Source organism: Leptopilina boulardi, unplaced genomic scaffold, assembly GCF_019393585.1.
Source record: "Leptopilina boulardi isolate dan_hultmark-lab unplaced genomic scaffold, ZJU_Lbou_2.1 LbouV2_165, whole genome shotgun sequence".
In the NCBI taxonomy this organism is placed as follows: domain Eukaryota; kingdom Metazoa; phylum Arthropoda; class Insecta; order Hymenoptera; family Figitidae; genus Leptopilina; species Leptopilina boulardi.
The window spans coordinates 3,678,509-3,693,519 of record NW_026137713.1 but is presented as its reverse complement, the minus strand read 5'-3'; positions in this window follow the sequence as shown (position 1 = coordinate 3,693,519).

The window sequence follows — 15,011 nt, the reverse complement described above, 5'->3', positions numbered from 1 at the left end:
AACTTTGAAATCAATCAGCGCTCGGATGCATTCGCGAAAATTAATATCACCGTCTGCGACATCCACTCGTGACATAATCAGGTTAGCCTCGCGCGCGCGTGTCTACAACGTTTTGAAGCAACGGGGAAAACGCGACAGTCAACGCTTTTGCGTGTTTGTAGAATGTAATTCAGAAAACTTTCATAACGACGTTTGACAAAATCTGAATTCATCAATTCATAACACGTATATATATGTAGTAGTAGTAGTAATAGTAGTCGTCGAGAATGAAAATAATTTATCTCATTAAATTAAATTCTCAGCAAATCTAATTTTTTGTTCTAAATAATATAATTGCTATTATAATAATAATTATAATAGAAAATAATTTTGAAAATTAATTAAACGACAAAGTGGGAAACTAAAAATAAGTAAGTAAAAAAGCTGCTCTAGGAAGGAAAAACATATAGGGTGTATTATAATCGAATCCTATATATAAGAAATATGAAATTCATATGCGATGAGGCCTAAAATTAATGTGAATGATAAGAATAATGAACTCGATGATCAGATATTCCCCGATTGGTATATATATATATATATGTAATTCCTCTTGGGAGCCTTTGCTGCCATCAGAAATATTAATCGATCTTCTTACTTTGATCATGAATTTTCACCCTTGAAACACGAATTAATGACATCTAAATCGATAAGAATATAACACATCATATTTTATAAGTCCTCCATAATACTATATATATTAAACATTTTATCAAGATGAAAAAGATTTCCTAAAAGGGCTTCCTGATAATTTCCGATCAGAATTTTGTTTTACTTCATTGGAAATTATTATCGTAAATCTCCCACAATAAAAAGTAGATTCGATTTAAAATCATTCATAGTTACAATTAAATTCGAAAATTGGAAGACAAATTGTCCCCACATCATTAAATGATCCATTAACACTATAAAAGAAAAAAACGGTATAAGCAACGCTCCTTAAGATTAATTATAAAATATAAAAAAATAATTGTCTTTGTCGTATAAAAAAAAGGAAATGATAATTTCATATACTTAAGTCATATCTTGAAGCGTAACAATCTTGTTTGTGCTATAGCATATATGTCTTCTTTTTGCACAAATGAAGAATATAAAAACTTTAAATCCTTTATTTATGTTCAAAATTTTCGATTTTTTTTTTTTGTTCTTTTTTGTATACTCGTTATATTTCAAGTACGAACACACGCTGAACAAAGTGAGAGTCTACATATATAGATGATTCCCATATCCACGCTTCCGAGAAATTGGAAATTTGAAATGGATCTCGCGAGAGAATGATGTAGGAGCTATTTCTCGTGACACTTCGAAATAGACTTGGTAGTATTACTATTCCATGAAGCGCACAACGAATACACACACTACCACCATATTGTATATATCTAAACTCGTTATATTGGGAAATTATTCCCAAATGTTCAAACATCCGGTAAGACAACTCAACAATTCTAAATATATATACATAAACTCTGAAATTGCTAATACTTTAGAAAATTGCATATTATTTAATTTCTTAATAGAATTATTAATTACAGAAAAGTACATAAAAAAATTAGTGTGACATTTAAAATATATAGATTTTTCGATTTTACAACAAAAAAGATTAGTTGAAAGGTTTCTAAACATGAAATCAAGAGAAAGAGGCCTAGGGGGAGGGGGTAAGAATAGGGAATAAGAATATAACATTGAAGGCGATCAAGTATGCTCACTCAACTAAAGGCAGTTTTCACGGGTCATTTCGCACGATTCGCATGAAGGAATCCTTTCCCTAGTATCATCTTTTGAAACGTTCATAAAATATCAAACAGCACTCAACAGTGTTGACGCCTTTATGAGCTCAACGAATGCTCTTAAGTTTCCCTCTTTACATATCTACCATATAAGGCTAAACAGTAGACACTTATTTTTATATAAAAAAAATTTTTTTTTTTTTTTATTCCTCAATAATAAAAATATTATATTTGACATAATGTTTTCGATTTTCTAACATTGAATTTGTTAAAATTAACTTCTAAAGAAAGGAGAATAGAATAATTTAATATATTAAAATTTTTATTTGTAAAAAAAAATTTTTATCCCTAAATACGATAAGATCAAAATGAGTCCTGTTCAAATGTTCGTGATCTGGAGATTTCCATTGTTTTTGGATTAATGACATCATGCAAAGGAATTCGTTGCATTATCCGAAGCTTATGTATGCTAAGTACCGTAGGAAGGAGCCGAACGTTTAGTATGCAAGGGCATTGCCGACGTGTGCATCCCTGAATGCGCATTACGTCAGATTGCATGGTTTTGAATTCCATAAGGTAATATATAATTGTAACATCTCTCTATATATATATCTCTCTCTCTTCCTCTGCTTCTTGAATTCAATAATTGTATATAGTATTCTTTATTTGTCGGTGACAAATTTTGTTGATTATTCATTTTTATTTTCAGTGATAGATAAAATGAAAGTGAAAATCAGTCAAAATGAAATTATATACACAATCGCTGGAGTGAATCGCAAATCACAAACTGAAGATACGACACTTCTAAACGAAGTCCTAGGTAATTCAGAGAAGAGAGCTTCAGGAATAGTTGGTTCAAAATGGGGGGGGAGAGGGGGATACAGTAGCATAGGGTAATATCTACTCGGCGCCATATTGCTGATTAACATATGCATCCAATACTAGGGGCTCGCTCAAATGCAAACACGTCAAGCCGGGAGCTATCTCTTCTCGGAAACATTGCATATGCTATATGATTCCAAACGGGTATATTAAAGGTTGACTCTCTCTCTCTCATTCAGTGACAACTCATCTTTTAATTTAATTTTTTTTGAAAAAAATAAAACAAAATCTTAATTCAATCCTCAAAATATAAAAAAACTTTTTTTTTGTGCGTCTTTCTATACCTAAAACCAACTTTGCAATTCTGGCTTTGACGCCCCCTGATAATCCAAGCATACCACAAAGAGATGTTCCAGGGTTGGGGTTTTTGGTCGTAGGACGAAGGAGAAAGAGGGGAAAAAGGTATATATGGACGAAAGGCAAATGAACGAGTCTCTCTCTCTCTCTCTCTCTTTCCATGAAAGGAACTCGTACAGATCCCGGGAAACCCCATACGGGGGTTTTCCCCGCGACATGGACCGGCCACCGACTAATTGGAATTCGTCCGTAGTAGTCGAAGCGCCTTTCTATAATTGAGACGCGCAGTCAGACCGGCAGCAAAAAAAAAAAAAAAAAAGAAACAAAAAAAAACAAAGCCGATGAGGATACGATCTCGCTATCTCTCACTGAGAACATTTTTATCCCATCCAATAGACGAGGAAATGAAAATACTTGCAAGTTACCGTATGTATTAAATTACAAGAAGAGTCTTTTATAAATACCCCCTTTTTTTTATTTACAATAATAATAATAATAATTACAAAACCAGAGAAATTTAATATTTTTTATATATTAAGAAATATATTGTTTCAAAATGAAGACATTTCGAATTATTTTTTTTCTTTTAATTACAGGGTTTGAAAATCGAAATACTGTTCCATAACTTCAGTTTTGTTTTCACTTATAAATATGAATTCTCACTAATGTGAAGTGATGCGAAAGTGAGGTGAAAGTGAAATTAAAGAACTCAGAAATAAGTGGAAAATTTATATTTCCATCATTCTATTTTTCTGTGTATATGATAAAATGTAATTGTAAAATTAATTAAGAGACCGAGAAAATAATTAATTTTTCCTAATAATTCTTGCCACGTTATATTTTGTCCAAGGATGGTGCTCTGGGCCAGCATTACCCTGAGGGTTAAAATAATTTCATAAGGGGCCAAAGGAAGAGAGGAAAAACGGGTAGAAGGATGTGAGAGGGGGGGGGGAGAGTTTGAGAACCATTTGGGGAAAATATATACCCTTTTCTACCACCCTCGTTTCTGACCACGTTCAAGCCACAACAAAGACCACCCTCCTATCTATCTATGGCACCTTTAACCCCACCATCACCACCCCCTTTTTCATCTCCCACTGCTTAACACACGCAATTGTATTTCTGTCTGAAATTTCCCTTATTGGCCACACTTTACAATCAAACATTGAAATTCACTTTGACTTTTGCTAAAACAATTTCCTGTGGGAAAGTGGTTCATTCATTTGAACTTCAAAATAGTAAAAGCCGAATTAAATATTATTTTCATGACTATTAATTTAAAATTATTTTTTATATTATATACGATTGATATATATTCTTGTAAGTTCATTCAAGTTTATATTAACATAAATGAGAAATACAATTTAAAGTTGTATTTTATAGTTGGCGTTGAATTTTGAAATTATTGCAAATAGAAAGAGAGAGAGAGAGAGAAAGAGAGACTCTTCAATTATTTCTCAAGTCTCTTGTGAGAAAGCAAATTTTCATGTTTGACAAAACTTTAAACATTTTCGTATAATTAAAATTTGATTCTTTAATATTTCCATTAGAAAATTTATAATTATCAACCGGATATTATAAAGATTTTTGAAAAATAATATATAACATAAAATATTAATAATGATCCATTAAAGAAATATTCTTAGATTACCACTTATATACTGACAGTTCAATTTAATTTTAATTTACATAATTTTAATTCACAATAACTGTCATAAAGTCGTTTATATAGCTATATTATCGATTCAAAAGTTCACTTATATAACATACCATTGAATTATTTCTAAAGAATAGTCATTAATGAAGATATTTTTTTTTTTTATATCTATGACATTAATTCGATAATATTTTAAGAATAATTTTAGATTAAATATTAAAATTTTTTTCCTCTTCGGTTTTTTAATATAGAAAATTATTTTTTGCCACATATATAGATTGTAATTAATAATAATTGCTTTTTACTTTTAAAAGATTCAAATAATTTAAATTCTATTTTATATTCTAAGATAAAAATTACTTTCTATTTTTAGAAGTTTTTTTGTTTTAAATATAAATTTTATTAAAATGAAATTTTGATATGCTTTTTTTCAAAAATTTACGTTAGGTACTTGATACTTAGCATAAACCCTTTTTAGCAAGTATTTTCATTTTGAATATACCCCTAACTATACATTGGCTCTTACTTCAGAAGTATATACACACAGACAAAATTTACGTTGTGCAAATGTATACGTTTGGCTTTTCAACGTGTGGTTGGGACATAGTAACGTTTGGTCAGTCGGAGAGCATAAAGGCTCTCGAGAAATTAATTCTCTACGTAGGAGAATATGTACGGTAGGTGGGTACGTGTTTTATTATTGAATGGCCTCCTTCCTGACTTCGAATCAACTCGGCAATTGGTTTATTATAATTTCATTGTGTTTTCATTACCCAGGTTAATTTGCGCTTGCTCGCTCGTTCGCTGTCTCCCTATATATATACATATATATATTATGCGCAGCTATACTCTTGTCTCTCTCACTCCACAATACTAGAAATCTTCAGACGCTTGGATTTGACATGAAAGTCATCCCCCCTTCCACCCCCTTATCATCACTTTTTACTTGGATTTTTTAATCTACTTTTTTTTTTGAATAAAAGAAAAATAATACAACATAATTTTAGAGAGAATATTCCAAAATCACTTTTAGACGTATTTTCCTATGGGATATATCGTTCACTTTAGACAGACAATATCCTAGGAGGTTTATACATGTGTTTCATGTAGGGAAGTTCATCAGAATGTAACCATCAACCCTCATCCCTAAAAGTGTCTAACTCTGGCTTACATCATGTATATATATGTGTCAAAACGAGTCGATTTTCTCACCTATCGTTTTTCTTTGCTTTCTGTGAGTATAAAGTGAATCTTTCGAATTTACCTCTCATCTATAAAAAAAAAAAAATTTATTGGACGAGTCATTTGTCTTTTTCTATAGAATGGGATGTAAATTCTTTATTGTATATGCAACAGAGAAGATAGAATGTTATTATTTATTATTTACAAAGAGAGTGTAAAAATACAGAAAAATAACCAGAATGAGAAATATATTCGCGACAATTGGTTCTTGAAATCGACCCCAGGGATTGGAAGTTTCTGGTTTGTCCCCAGACGAATACTATATTCTTTTAGAAAATAGACTCTTCTTTCTTCCTGTATAGCATCTTTTCCACTTGATTCCAATGTGTACTCTAGATGTATACCCCCTGAGAAATACCTATATATATGTGCAAAATATATACACCAAGATGAAGAGAGAGATATCTCGTCTGGGAAAAGAAAGCTAATAAAGAAAATGCCTCATCTGAAATTAAATTTTGAAATTTATACTTATTGTTAAATATTTTCAAATTTAAAATCTATTTTGTATCAAAACCAACGGAAATAGAAACAAATATTTTTGTTAAAGGAAAAAAAAAACTAAAAATAGTTTATAAATGTTATTTTTTAAACAAGAATTTTTATATTTATTGTGGTTATTATAAAAGGAAGTGAACAGGTATAAACTTGTTGGAGAACGATCGTCGATCTAATATTTATAAACGAGCGTTAGTGGGGTCCAAACTCGCGTATTCTCAAATACTCGACCCTCGTTGTGCGTCGCCCAGTCGCGGTCCACTTCAACCTCGAATTCTCCAACCCCGAAATCTCATCGGCCCAAATGGCGCATCAACATCCATTATTAACCAACTCAGGAATATTAACGATACAGTTACCGTATTCCAGAAGCTAAATTAGCGGAGATTATTACGAGTGGCTCTCTCTCGCGTCTCTCTCAATTTGTTTCTGTTAGTATTTTTTTAAAAAATTTTAAATTTTCTTCTATGAAAAATCGATCACATTTTTTTGAAAAACTTTCCATATTAGAAAAATATTATGAAAACATTCAAATTTATAGAATCAAGAGAAAAATAAGATTTTCTATATTCTCATGGGATGTGTCATCTTTTTTTCTAAATCTCTCTCTCTCTCTCTCTACCCTTATTATGAAATCTAAAGAAAAAAAAGGGGGAAAACTGATATCGAGGGGTGAAGGTGTCGGTGGTACATCACGCTTATGGATCGCCGGAGGTGGCACTTGGTCCTTTGCCGACCTTATGCCATAAAGTCTCACCTCTCACTCGCTTTACGTCCTTTAAACTGACATCTCTATATATATATATATAGGTATATATTCAGATTTGTATCGCGAAATTGGCCCTTCGGGACTGTCTACTGGGGAAAAATCAGAAAAAAAAAAAAAAAAAAAACTAAAACAGAAGAACTGCCGAGTTGAGTCCGATACAGAGACGAAGGGTATGAGGAAACGTCTCACCCCACTTCAACCAATAAAAACTGCAGGGGATTAAACTCATTCGATAAAAAGACACTTCGTGGCTATCGTTGCGTACTACAATCTAAGTTTTTTCTTTTTATATGCGAGCACGTATCGTTAAATCTGGTAATTCAGCCTTCGAACACGCCAGCCACTTTTACTGATTTTCTTTCCATTAGTATTTTTTTTTTTAAGGCTTGTTAGAAATAAAAAATAATATTTAGTTTATATATAAATAAATAATTGTTTAAAAAATAAATAATTGTTTATACATAATATAATATTAAAAATCAATTTAACAAAAAAGTTAAAGAATAAGAATGAAGATTTGAAAAGATTGGCCACATGGACAATGATAAAATATTCAGGGTGTGCTTAGGGGACTATATTTCACGTAGGAAATCGGTCGGTTGATTTTTATAATACTGGTCAAATATAGCCTAGGGAGAGGGAGAGAAAGAAGGCAAGTACGTCGCCTCCAGCATAACCGTCTACCCCGTCATACAAAGGGCCGTGGCATAACAAATAGATGTATAAAGGGTCAATAAAGGCTTCGCGAGTAGTGGGAGACTACTCCCCGAGGCACCAGGGGAATAAATCTGAACTCGCTCTCTCTCTCTCTCTTCGTATAGGGAACGCAGCGGGACACACGAGCCTTAAAATTAAGGGTTGCAACTGCGGGTGGACTCGTCCTTCTATCTATATATACATATTCTTTCCCACATCCGGAAACACATTCACTTCCGGTTATAATGATTTTTCAAATTGGTGAAATTGGGAAAATTCACGTCATTAAAAATTTTCCAGAAATGAAAGTCATCATTCAAAGAAGAATTTCACAATTGTTTGATTAGATGATTCTAAAGTAGCTATCCTATTTTGGAAACGGGATTAGGATAGGAATAATGAGAGCCACTAATCTAGGAGGAATTATAGACGGTGACGGTAGTAGCTAATTGTCCATCTATATCTGTTTCGTAGAGGTGAGTCTCAATGGCCCTCTTGTATTTCGCCCGTATATATGGACATTGTACTAGAGACCGGTACGCGCTCACATATAATGGGCATGTGGCGCGTGTGCATTCCTAATAATGAAGACACCGATAAATCAACCTTGGAGAATACGCCCGCGGATGTGCGCTGAATATCCTATGCATAATATCGCGTCATTATCTGTGGTTACCGGGAATACCGACACATGTATATATATATATATATTCGAGACTTTGGACCTGAAAGGAATTGCTCTTATTCAACTTGTATTACAGTAAAAGACATATATATAATAATGAATGGTTATACTATAAAAATACTGTAGATAAAATATTTATATATCCCATGGGATATTTAATTCTTTTTGGAAATATATTTGCCATTGCTTCTCAATGATGATGACAAATCGTGTTTTCACTGTGATTGGTTACTCAATATTGGCCGAATCTGGCCAGAACATTTGTTCGACGTGGTGGCTCGTGACGTTGACCATCGATCGACGTGTATAGTATATACAATCCCCCCCCCCAAAATTCGTGTTCACCCTTCACGATATCCCTACCTATAACTGATGATTCGTCATCCATGTACACCCCAAGAGGTGAATCAATCGCCTTTCCACCTATATATATATACATGTCCCTGCTTAGACCAAAACGATAATCTATAACCAACTGTTAATTATACGATTTCGAAATTAACCTGAAAATCTGTTTTCGAGTTAAAATTGCTAATTATAATTTTTTTTTCCTAGCATAGATATAAAATTGAAAAGAAAAAGGAAGTTCAAAGGAAGAGTTACGTTTCAGTATATATATGTAAGAAAAGGGGAAGATGATCTCTCGAAAATATATACAAAGAGATTGACAGTCCTTCGTTCATACGATCAAAAGAGTAAAATAATCCAGCATGACATAATAAAGAAGCAAAGAGCGCGTGCGAGACAAACCGGTAACCGCGATATCCACCTTGTATTTGTTCGGACACTGATGTTTTTGCTCCAGTGGCCAAGGAATCATTATTCCTCTTTTCTACAAGTGCAAAAATCTATGTCGCCTTACTGAATTTCTCTTCCTGCTCTGCCACATCCTGAAGATTGTAATACAATATTATCTCAAGTTTCTTTGTAATACTCTTAAATAATAATAAAATTAATTCTTCAAAAAAATATAATTCTAAATAGTTAAAAACTTGTTTTTTAAATGTGTAAAAGTATAATTGATAAAATTCGGAGAAAAAAAAAGTGAAAAAAAAAATCAAATGGGAAAACCGACTATGAACGAGGCGATGGAAATTTAATTATCAAAGTGTCCTTTAGCATCCTTCTGGATAGCTGAAGCATCGAATCTCTATGGAAGAGCATTTAATAAAAAGCTCCGCACCCTGGAAGTGAAAAATCCAATAGTGATGGAGGCGTATACGCAAATATTTTTTTTTTTTTTTCTCCTTGTGCCGAGCGTTTTTATATCGAAGCGAACTAACGTCAAATCGAGTGCGGATCGGTTTCATCGCGCTTGGGTTATATTCTTTGATAACTAATTTATGTATAACGTGTGTGTGTGTGCAAACCACTTCCGTCCTAATACAAACAAGATGATAGGAAATACAACTATTTTTCTTTCTATTATTACATTCTCATTTTTTTTTATATTAAAATAAAAACTAAATTCAAATAAAAGAATAAATTATTTTAAGGATATATTTAATAAACACCCGTTATACACTATCCCGCGGGAAGCTGCAAAAACGTGGGTATCAATTTGTGGTATAAAAGGTTGCACTTGATGTATTTTTATTTATTGCCTCCCATCGGACTGTGCAAAGCTTATATATATATATATATATATACACACCACACCTACGACCATTCTCTCTCCATGTATACCCTTCGCACCCTGTTAAATCGCATTACTCAGGATAAATTGTATTTCCAAGTTTTTTTCTCTCGAGAAATTGAAATGGAATTGTTGCGTACGACAATTTGTCCCGTCGCCAACGTTGTTTTTAACTCGATACGGGGTTTTTTTTTTTGCCCCTACTCTCTCTCTCTCTTTTTTATATATAAAAATTTAATTCTATTTGAAGTTTTAAAAATTTTATTTGAAAAATACAAATATTTTCTCATATATATGATATATGAGAATGTTTATAAAAATTGTAGTTATAAATTATTTTCTAGGCAAAAAAAAAAAGTTGTTATAAGAGAAAAATTTCACCACATCGACATTTTACATACCTCTCTGACTTTGCAAATCTCTCATCCGAAGAGCCGTCAATCGAATATCCGCCAACACGAGTATCACTTACATGCAAATCCGAGGCAGCTAAAATCCCTGTAGAGGTAATACTAAAGCTGGTATGTTGCAACCATGCACGAGGAAGAGAGAGAGAGAGATAAAGTGAGTGAAAGTGGAAAGGGGTTCGAGAGAGTGTTAGCCGATCGGTGCCACTGAGAGAAGGACAGAGAAATGGACAGTGCAAGGGAAGAGAAGCATGGAGAGGAGAGGCGCGATGTATTAATTACCGGTATTGATGTCCATTTGCAGTGAATTGATGTGTGGTCAGTGTTGCATCACGCATAGGGGTCGACCAGCTGAAACCATATATATAGACACTGATGTATCCATATATATATATATGCCTACGTGTGTACAAAAATATTAATCCAATCAAAATGTTTGAAATAAATAACTAAATAACATTTTCAGTTTAAAAAAATTATTGTTTCTTGAAAATTTCCTGAAATATTTTAGAGTGTTCAAATACTAGACGAAATTTATTGAACAATAGCAACTTCATAGAAAGACAATTTTTGAAATTATAGTGACAAGATGAAATTTGTGTCCTCTCTCTCTCTCTCTCTCCCAAGATGCTCGTACTATGAGCATTTCGCGATGCAGAAACAGTCGTTAAGATTTATTGCTAGCGTGGCATGGTCCCCGGGTCTTTAGTCGCTTATTAGCATGCGGTATATCATGACGACCGGACTGCCAGGGCTCGCGACAATAATTAGATAGATACTGGACATAGACATAACACTATGGGATTCAGTCGAGAAGGTATCTATACTATAGGAGAAGGAGGTTGGGATATGCCATACAGTGTTGCGTCGTATGCAAATGATGACGTCACACAATGCAACGCAGCCCTCTCTCAACGAACCCATGGATATCATGTATTCTCATGGATATATGTATATATATATATATATATATATATATATATTACTGTTACTATTCTATTCGATCTAGATGACATTGGAAGGGGTCAAGAATGCCTTCTCTGCATAATTAAGCACACAAAAAAATTAGAAATTCCCTCAAAGAAATGGTATATAGTAAAAATTATGATGAAATCCCTTTTTATTTTAAATTAATAATTAATTTTTGAAACTTTTTTTTTTGGATGTAAGATTTTTTTTTGATATAGAAAGTATTAGATGGAAATTGGGTATGTTGTGGTCTTCTCGACAGGTGACCAGAGAGAGAGAGAGAGTGAGAAGGGAATGAAACGTTTTCAGGGAAAATCAGAGGTAGACAGATAGTCGGAGATCTTACCGCAATGACGTGTGGTCGAATCGGTCCGATGAAATGACGGATTCTGCGAGTGACATTCGATATTACGTTTCGTGGCCTGTTGGAAATGGTGAATGCAATAGAAATGCTTCATCAGACATATATGTGTGTGTGGAGGAAATTTGGGGATAATCGTTATATTCAGCATCTCGAGAATTATCAGTAGAACGTTATTAATTATTTTTCCGAACAATTTTTTTTTTACAATATCACTGGTAAAAGAACGGAACTGCACCTTTTTCTAAGTTTTTAAATCTTTGTCAAAAGTAGAAGAAAATTGTTTTTATTTGGTGCGCATTGCTTTTGGTCCGTGTCGCATCGGAAGAGTTTATGATTTTTTTTATGGGGTACAAGTCGCAGATACGTTTGTGGTAGAAATTAATAACAAAAAACGTACAGCAGCATCATGTGGCAAGATAGACAATTATGTGGTTATGTGATCGGACAATTGAATCATTAATTGATTTGATTGATTGTATCTCAGTGTACGTTGACGGTTGCACATGTTGAATAGGCAGCCGTCTCAGTGCGGGTTTGGTTGTGGTATGTCCGGAGGATTCATACCTAATCCTCATCCTCCTACAAATACGCGTGAACGAACATCAAGTCAGTGAGAGAAATAGATACTATATAGATACGCACAACTACAACTCTTGGAATAGAGAGAGAGAGAGAGAGGGTTGTGGCCTCTAATGCACGTGTACGTTGACTGTCATTTGTCACAGTGGCTAATTTGCCACGTTCTGAGATACGGTGACGCCTCTGACGCGGTCATTATTAAGATGCGAATTAATAACAATTTGCGCTGGATTTAGTCTGGACTTGATCTGTTTATAGCCTAAACGGATTAGGCATCAGTACCTTGCTAACGTTAATCAATATTACCCTCAGAGAGTGCAAGGGAGGGAGAATTAGAGAGGATAATCTAATTCTAAAATAACAAGTTAAGAAGAATATATTCTAAAAATGGGTTGAAAATTCTTTTGTTATGGCTATTGTTTCAGGAAAAGAAAGAGGAATGAGAAAATAGGGTTTGAGGAGTTCTATTGGCTAGTTTCAACGGGGTGGCATTATATTGCGGCTTGTCTCGCTTCAGAAACTTTGCACTGTGGTCGACTCAGCCACACCGACACACAGGTTTGAACTAGGGTCCATATAGGAAAAGGGAGGTCTGTGAATACGACCATTCTTTACTACCACCCCCGCTTTCCAAAGATATTTACTCAGCAACACTGACCTGGGTTTCGCAATAAGGGAGTAAAAGATAAAAAAAAAGGTATACACAGAGAAACCAATTTTGGATTTTTATCAAATATCGTAACTATATACTTATCTAAACAGTAAAATTCCTCTATTCACTTGAAAGTTTATAATTACATATATATAATTAAATACGTAAATTTTCGAATTTAAACAAAAGTCTTAGACATTAAATGAAAATCATTCTCTCCAAGTTTCTATTTAGCAGTCGAGGTTTGAATGTTGTTGAGAAGAATCGAGGTTGGAAAAGCAAAATGGATGAGAGGGTGAGAGGTTTTGAGTTCGCGTTTCTGCTCCAAAGTCGCGCACAATAAGCTAGAGCAACCCTCGACAGCAGTGGCCATATAGGACTGGACGTTGTATTGTCTACGTTTGAATGGGGTCCTTGCAAGATTTATTTCGTATATTTCACTTGCCGTTTCAATGGCGATAGTACGAAGGCAAACCAACGTTGCCCACGGGCCACTTTGAGAGAGTGTCGTTGGTGCCTTCAGGCGCCTTGCTTTTGCGAACTTTGACAACTGACCTCACTCCTATTTCCACCAACAGATAGAGCGAGAAACTCGAATAACGTGAAACACAATAGTGAATTTCTTTCTCATATATAGAAAAGAAACAAAATAAAATTATTTATTTTTTTCTAGCATTAAGTTAAAAATAATAGTTAAATTTTATTGAAAATACTTTTCTTTAGAATCAAACTTTTTTCTCAATTTCTTTTGAATAATCTTAATCACCCCTTTTTTTGGGGGCCGAAAGATCTCTTGATTTTAAAAATAAAAGGGTTTATCCCCCCCCCCCACCCACTGTTTGAGTGAAGATCGGTATCGAAATTTATTTGACGGGTTTATTTGCATTGGTCCCTACCAATGGAGGGGGGGGACCCATTTACGGTGGCTTTAAACATCTCCTCCTCCTCCACCTTGAAAGGGCAAAAGACATCGAGAAAATAATTGTACTGGCGACGGTGCGAAACCCTTACCCTTTTTCTTTTCGTTTTATCTTAATGAAAGTCCATAAATAAGAAACCTAATGTAACGGAAAAATGTTAGGGGTGAAAAAAAACCGCGACTCGTCAATTTGCGGCAGTTCATTTCTTAAAATCAAACAACTGATTAAATTTCTGTTTTTTTTTTTTTTAATATATTTGTATTAGAAAAAAATTTTGATTCATAATACATTTTTTTTTACTTTATGGAAACTTAAATGACAATTTTAAATATATTTTAATTTTTCAAGTGGTTATTTTGAAGATTATTTTTTTTAGGGGGGGGTTAAAAAATCTGCGATTTTTTTTTTATCCAGGCTTGATAAGACTGCCAGAATCCATTAAGAACACTTTCCATCATGGACCTTACCTCTCGCTGATAATCAGGGACTATAAAACGACTTTTGCCCCGCGGGGACAGAAACGATCGTCCTTATTGCAAGAAAAGAACTTGCAAAAAAAAAAAAAAAAGAAGAACGAAGAGAAAAAAGGGTTGAATCAGAATGAAAAAAGGGTGAGTTCCTCCTGCATCAGTAAAGAGACGCCGATAATTCATTGACAAGAATCTCATCGGGAATGGTAATAGGTATACCTTTTTCTTCGAGGAAAGAAAATGCCATTAGATTTTTCTTTTCTTTTCGCAAAGAGGAGGAGGAGAAGGTGGGGAGGGGGGTGGGTGTTTCTAGCTTAAAAAATAATTATTTTTAATTTGTGACTGTGATAAGGACTTTATTGTTCTTCAACGGACGTGTATATACATGCCCTGTTCCTGGCACACGAAAGAGAACAACGTATTTCATGCTAATTTTATTGGGGTTGCCTTTAGCATTCTTTATCTCTTATATAATTGGTACTTTAATTGCGCATGACGACTATACGCAATTCACGAATTAGT